The sequence below is a fragment of the Tursiops truncatus genome, chromosome 10, assembly GCF_011762595.2.
Source record: "Tursiops truncatus isolate mTurTru1 chromosome 10, mTurTru1.mat.Y, whole genome shotgun sequence".
In the NCBI taxonomy this organism is placed as follows: domain Eukaryota; kingdom Metazoa; phylum Chordata; class Mammalia; order Artiodactyla; family Delphinidae; genus Tursiops; species Tursiops truncatus.
Genome location: NC_047043.1, coordinates 57,146,358 through 57,153,836, shown reverse-complemented (window position 1 = coordinate 57,153,836; position 7,479 = coordinate 57,146,358). Strand labels below are relative to the sequence as shown.

The 7,479-nt window shown below is 46.2% G+C and overlaps 1 protein-coding gene across 2 annotated transcripts in view; it reads left to right on the top strand.

The window, feature by feature from the left end:
• Window positions 1-2,417: 2,417 nt before the first annotated feature.
• Window positions 2,418-7,479, top strand: part of SNRK (SNF related kinase) — a 154,518-nt gene continuing 149,456 nt past the window's right edge. For both annotated transcript variants that reach the window (XM_073787850.1, XM_073787849.1), the window contains exon 1: window positions 2,418-2,554. The gene's annotated coding sequence lies outside the window, so the exon portion shown is untranslated. The remainder of the gene's footprint in view (window positions 2,555-7,479) is intronic.

The following is a 7,479-nucleotide window of genomic DNA, read 5'->3' as shown; positions in this document are numbered from 1 at the left end:
CTGCCTATGCAGACTGCCAAGAAAAGACATTCCAAACTGTCGTGGGGATGAACAGAGCTGAGGCCTGGCCCAGAGGCGGACTTGGGAGAAGGTCAATCGGACACCTTATCCAGGCACCAGATTAAAACATTTCGACCAGTGGTTCTTAGAGTGTGGCCCCTGCATCAGCATCAAGTGAGAACTTGTTGGAAATGCTAAATCAGAAAGTCAGCTTTCTGTATTTTAACAAGCGCTCCAGATGATTCTAGTACTCAGTATTAAGTTTGAGAACCGCTCCTTTAGAAGAAAGCGGGGCAGATAGTTAAAAAAAAAAATTCCCGCTTTTGCTGAGACATGGCTCAAATCAGAGCAAAACCAGAAAACTTCAAGGCACGGGGATGTGGGATGTAGTCTTTGCCTCAAACTCAACCAACCACAGAGACTAATATCCAAGTTATAACTTCTCAGTCGAGCAAAACTCCATCATGAAACATATTAATAAAGACTGATCTCTGGCTGTTTCTCCCACCCAGTTTCCAAGGCCCTGGTTTATTCTTGGTGCACTCTGGATACTCCTGGAGCATTCATTCATTCATTCTCACACTCTTGGCTGCCGAAGATACAAGATAATGAAACCCTACGTCCACCCTCAGGTAGTTTGCTTCAAGGAGAGGCATATAGTTTGTGAATGAAAAATTACAGGGCAGGGTAATAATTACTACAGGAGTACTCTGGGCTGGGGTGGGGCTCCTCACCTAGGGCAGGAGGGAGGAGGTCTCGGCCAGGCTTGGAGGAACAGAAACAGCAGGGGTTAATCCAGTTCAGCCAGCCTAGTGTCTGAGTCACATCTTGACACAGTCCGATGGCACAGCTCCAGTTCGCAGTCCTAACTTCCCCTTGAGAACAGAATCGTCTGCAGAGTCCAAGTACACCCCGTAACCACAAGTGTGTGCTTGGGGCGTCAGGGGTTGACTGGAGGAGTGAGGGCACCACTGGCAGCTCCAGCCCCCAGATTACTGGCCAGGGGCTGCAAATTACCGGGGGCTGCATTACCAGCTCCTTTTCCCGAAGAGCGTTCTCATTGGCCGGTCCACCAGTTCCAAAGCCCAGCAACTCGTTCTCAGTCCTGTCACCCCAGTAGACACTCGAAAACCTCACTTCTATCCCAGCATTTTGTCCTTTTGATCAAGAAAGGACTGGGGATAAATCCCTGTCCACACAATCAAGAACCTCAGTCCTTAACACATAGTCTTAGCAGTTCTACTCACATGCACAGCGTGGTCCTCCTTTGGTAATTCATTCGTTCAGAACTATTATGCCAGGCCCTGATCCAGATGCCTCCTCTACCCAGTCATCCTGTTACTGATGGTTAATAATTATGCGGTAATTTTTAGTCTCACTAGGAATGAAAAATGCGACAAGAAACTACCATTTTTTACCCATCAAATTAGCAATACTTTGTTTTAAAGAAAATACTCAGTGCTAGTGAGGAGGCTGTGAGATGGGCAACTGCAACATCATAATTAGCAATAGAAATGGGACATCCTTTCTGGAAAGCAGTTTGACAAAAACTATTTCAATGTTAAAACTCATTAACCCAGAAGTTCATCTGGAAGTTTATTATAAGGAAATTATCAGGGATTTAGACAAAGATTTATACCAGCTACCATTTATACCAGCCATGCACTAAATACATAAATTACCTCCTGTGCCAACAAAGATTTCACCAAAACATTGTTTTTCGTGGCAAAAAAATTACAAACAGGCTACATTTACAGTAATAGAGAATGTTTAAACAAATTAGACTAAGTCATAGAACACAGTATGCATTAAAAACTGTCTTTAAAGAATTTTAAATGCCATAGGAAATGTTCTTATATATACAGTATGCTTCTAACTTATAAAAATATATAATAAATATACATGCATTAAAAATAACACAGAGAGGGACTTCCCTGGTGTACCAGTGGTTAGGACTTCCGAACTTCCACTCCAGGGAGCAACTGGTCGGGGAACTAAGATCCCGCAAGCCGCGTGACACGGCCAAAAAAATAATAACAACAAAAATAACACAGAGAAATAGATCAAAATACTACTAGGTAGGATGGAAACTTACTAATGCTTCCCGCGTTTTCCTAGTTTTCTGCAATTGGCCTGTATCCCTTTAATAACAGGAAATGTTACAAAAATGAAAGGCGCCTGCGCGAGCACACACGTGACTTCTCCCGGGTATGAGGAACTCCTTATCGCGTTGTTCCTTCAGACGGCTGCCTCCTGGTCCAGTCTTGGTGAGTCACCCAACTCGTCTGAGTATTTAATTTTCTCTTTGCAAAATGAATGTGATAATCCCGGCCTCTCCACCTCATAAGATAGTTGTATGTTGCTGCTGCCTCCTGCCCATAAAACCCCAGGTGAATTCTAATTACTGTTATTACAGGCAGACCAATGCTTTCTGGGAGAGGTGAGTCCCGGTGACGGTGACATCATCAGGAAGGCTCATGTAAGAAAGGAATGGTCTCCTGGGACATGAAGTCTCCTCTTCCCAGAAACCTTCGTCCTGCGTATTCCTCCGCAGGTACTGCTGCTGGTACCAAAGGGTTTGAAAGCTTGATGGCGTTCCACGGAGCGTTTGTTTCTCACTCATACATTTGAGCTGGGGTTTGGCTGATCCTGGCTGGGATCAGCTGGGTTGGGTTCCACGCTGCTGTTTGGGTCCAGGTCTGTCCCACATGCCTCTCATCCTCCCGGGACCAGCAAGCTAGCTGGGGCATGTTGTTTTCCTGGTGACGGGGAGAGGCGTAAGAGGACACGCCCAACCACACAAGCACATTTCGAACCACTGTATGCGTCACGTCTGCTGATACCCTCCAGCCGAGTCCAAAATCATGGGGCAGAGAAGTGTTTCCCTCCCAAGGTTGTGGGAGGGTCTGCAGAGTTACACAGCAGAGGATGTGGTCGCTGCAGAAGGTGAGGAACCGAGGCTAATGATTCAATCTAGCAGGAGGAGGGTTGGGAAGGTAAAATGAGCCACGAAGTTGTTAGCTCTGTTCGGACTGAAGGCAAGGAGGGAAAGAGATGGGAAGCCCGGGCTGCGACTTGTTGGAGGCAGCCAGGAGATGCCTACTCTGCGTCCCTTGTTCATATAGCCAGCAGTTATTGGGGGTTGGCCTTGGAACTTGGTGAGGCTCTGAGCTGGGACGCAGTGGAGATGAGAATGAAGGCAGGACTCTCTTCCGTCTAGCTGTTTTCCTAATCAACTTTCTTTACACACCTGCAGCCCATTGCCATATTTTAAACGCCCTTTCATTTGCAACTGTCCTGCCTCTTGTGTTGCCATGGTTTTAAAAGGTGGCGTGTATTTAAAAAAAAGTTTTTCTATTAAAGTATAGGTGATTTACAATGTTGGGTTAGTTACTGCTGTACAATAAAGTGACTCAGTTATACATATATATATATATATATATTCTTTTTCATATTCTTTCCCATTATGGTTTATCACAGGATATTGAATACAGTTCCCTGTGCTATACAGTAGGACCTTGTTGTTTATCCATTCTTTATATACCAGTTTGCATCTGCTAATCCCAAAATCCCAATCCGTCTCCCACCCTCCACCCCCTTGGCAACCACCAGTCTGTTCTCCATGTCCGTGATTCTGTTTCTGTTTCATAGATACGTTCATTTGTGTCATATTTTAGATTCCACATTTAAGTGATATCATATGGTATTTGTCTTTCTCTTTCTGACTTACTTCACTTAATATGATAATCTCTAGTTGCATCCATCTTGCTGCAGATGGCATTATTTCGTTCTTTTTTATGGCTGAGTAATATTCCATTGTCTGTGTGGACCACATCTTTATTGATTCATCTGTTGATGGACATTTAGGTTGTTTCCATGTCTTGGCTATTGTGAATAGTGCTGCTGTGAACATAGGGGTGCATGTATCTTTTCGAATTATAGTTTTGTCTGGGTATATGCCCAGGAGTGGGATTGCCGGACCATATGGTAATTCTATTTTTAGTTTTCTGAGAAGGTGGCGTGTATTTTTATCACCTCAAGGCCGTATATCAAGCACTTCCCTCATGCGTAAACATATTTATGATCGGAGTTCTCCCTGGGAAAATCAAATGCGTGTGTTCCCAGTCTGGACTGTCAGGATCCATCTGACGGTGTGGTCTATCATCTAGGAAGGAGGGTCCGCCTGCCAGGACAGCACCTGAGGAAGGTGGGGAGTGGGGTAGCTTCTGCAGATGTGCTCACACAGAGCTAGCTGAGGAGATGCCTCCCCGGAGACAGCAGGGATGGAGAGCTGCGGAGACAGAGCCACGACCTGGCAGCTGGCCGCGCATGCTCTGGCTTCAGTGGGAGTGACAAGGCTTGAGGAAATGTTGGCTGAAGGAAGCAAATAGAACCCCACACAGCCCTACAGGACCAAGTCCCCGACTTTCCCTTTACACTTAGCTGTGCCGGGGTCTGAGTCTTAACAGGGATGAACAGGGCCCAGCTGGAGGAATGAAATGCACCCTGCAACCCTGGAAGATGGAAACTAGCGTAAACCAAGGGCTTTACCCCAGCGGGAGAGTCCACGGTAACATGACTTTCTTTACTCGGAACCAGATGAGTTAGCACAACGACAAAAGAGAAGTCTCCTTTTCCTTCTGAAAAGAACCAAATACATAAGAAAAAGAATACCTAGTGTGGAATTCTGTCAAGTAATGGCAGATGTCCCTGTTAGGTTGGCACCTGCCTTGCAAGAGCTCACTGTAACGATCAAAAGGCAAGGGTTGGGGGAGATCAGCTCGCTGCTTTGTGACCACCTAGAGGGGTGGGATAGGGAGGGTGGGAGGGAGGCCCAAGAGGGAGGGGATATGGGGATATATGTATACATATAGCTGATTCACTTTGTTATACGGCAGAAACTAACACAACATTGTAAAGCAATTATACTCCAATAAAGATGTTTTTTTAAAAAAAAAGACAAGGGTTGGGCCCCAGTCTAATTAGGAGAAAAATCATCAGACACATCCCAAAACACCTGACCAGCACTGCTCAAAACTATCAATGTCATGGGAAACAAGGAAAGTCAGAGAAACTGCCACAGCCGGGAGGAACCTAAGCAGACATGAGGAATGCAGTAACCTGGATGGGATCTTGGAACAGAACAAGACATTAGGTAAAAATTAAGGAAATCCAAATAAACTGTGGACTTCCATTAATAATAGTGATCAATACTAGCTCATTACGTGTAACAAATACACCACCTTAATGTAAGATGTTTATAACAGGGGAAACTGGATACAGGATGTATTGGAACCCTCTGTGCTATCTTCTTAATTTTTCTATAAATCTAAAACTGTTCTAAAAAAAAATAAAGTCTATTAAAAGATCAATTCAAGAGTCGAAAGCACAGACATGGAAGCCAGGCTGCCTGGGGTCCAGTCTCGGCTCCTCCTCCCCTTGGGTAAAGCCACGTAACCCTTTCTGCCATGCCTCAAGTTGCCTCGCCATAAAATGGGAATAATCATAAGACCTCTGATTGTCCTGGGGACTAAATAAGTTAAAACTTGTCAAACTCTGGAAGAGTGCTTGGCACCAAATAAGTGCTACATGTGCTTATTTAGGACATAAATAAAACTGAAGATGTTCACCTCACATGTTCTGTAAAACAGGAGGAAGCGTACCTTAGCTGAGTTTTAATTTTTCTTAAAAAAAAAAAAAAGGAGCATGCCTAGGGCTCAGTTTGGGCTCCACTGTCCCAGAAATCCCGTGACCCCACCCCTTCCCTCTCGCTTGGCCTGAATTTGGTTCTTCCTGTTCTCTCTCCCAATGGTTTCCCATTCTTTGCCAGGTTCACACGGGGTGACTCAGCCTGGAAACCTCCCGCCAGGAGGCACATCAGCACGGGCAGATCCACTGCTTTCTCGCCTGTCCTAGCTCTTCCTTCCTGCCCGGGAGGGTCCTACTGCACCTGCGTTCCAGCAATACCCCCAGACACCTCCAAGCCCACCACCCTCCCCCAGACACGTGGCCCCAATCCCTCTGTCTCTCCTGCCTGTGCGGATGCCCTTCCAGCTCGGAGAGCTTTGGTAAAGAGGGGACATCACCGCCCAACAGGATGCCTAGGAAATGCGTGTGTTCCTTTTTGCCCAGGAAGAGATCTTGCTAAAGAACAATCCTGAACTTTGTCCAAATGGTTGAAAGCTTGACACGAGTCATCTTCCTGTGAGCATCTGAAAAACGCCTGTGTCCAAGCAGAACTGGAAGCACAGATCTGCTCTTTCCTTTAGTCAAGACCTTGAATTCCTGGAGCTGTTTCCTGCCCCACTCATGGCCACGGTCCCTCTCAGGGGCTGCCAGGTAACATGCAAGCCAAGCACTGCCGTGTGGCAGCGACAGAAAATCCAAAGGATCCAAGCGTCTACAGGATGAAGCTGGATCTCCCAATACTCTTCCCTGGTGGGTTCCCCCACTTTTTCCTAAAGAGGCTTATTTCTTGTCCAAAATCCTGAGACACTGGTGAAGGGGGTCATTAATAGGACCCTCATTTTACAGGTGAAGAAGCCAAGTCCTTCTGGAGACAAAAGAAATTTCAGGCATGTTTCCTGTTTAGAGAAGGGCTTGCAGTTCCTCATCCACATTCCAGCCAGGGTTAGCCTGCTTGCTTGGCTTTTCTTTGCCAGCACTTGGCAGTGACCTACATAGACCACGTGCCTAATAATAACTTGAACTTTATTAGCACCCAACCTTCAAGGGTCTCTGGGGATTTGGCAAAAGGCAGTATTTAGTAAATCATCTGCTTAAACCTCTGGGGCAGCCTTTGAAGAGAAGAGGCTGCCAGCTGGGAGTATCGGCACAGCCGTCCCTTGTCTGACTTTTTTCTTTTTCATTTATTTATCTGGAAATCTCTAAGACCATGGCTCACTTGTAAAGGTTGATATTTGAGATAGATAACAACTAGTCTGGCTCAGGTATCGGCCAATCAGGATGGATTCTGGCCAAGGGTACCCAACCAAGGCCCTACCCCCACTCCTGCCCCTGATTGGCCAGGTATTGTCCCTAAAGCTGCAGGTTTAGGGGAAGGTCTAGGGAGTTCCAGGGAAGGAGCCTAGGTGGTCAAGGTAGTGGGACAATAGCTGTACCGAAGTGACAGGGAAGTAATTCAGTATTTAACCAGCTGACTGTCAACCCTGTACGTACCCATATTCTCAGTTCCTGGGAAGTACAGATCCATGCCACGTGGCTCAGCATTCTCCTAAGCGTCCATGATGGTTAACCATGGCAGGCTAAGGCGTAGAGGTGTTTGGATTCAAGAGCCGTGGGGATTTCATTTTAGTGCATCTTACCTCCTCTTTGGTCCCCTGGAGCTGGAGCTGGATCAGGTGTAAGAAGAGTGGGTGCAAGTCACAAGTGATAGCATGAGATGATCAGAGTTAGGGAAGCCCAAGAGGGCCCCTAAGTCCAAATGTCGGTGTAGAATTCGATGTGAGAGACAGGATA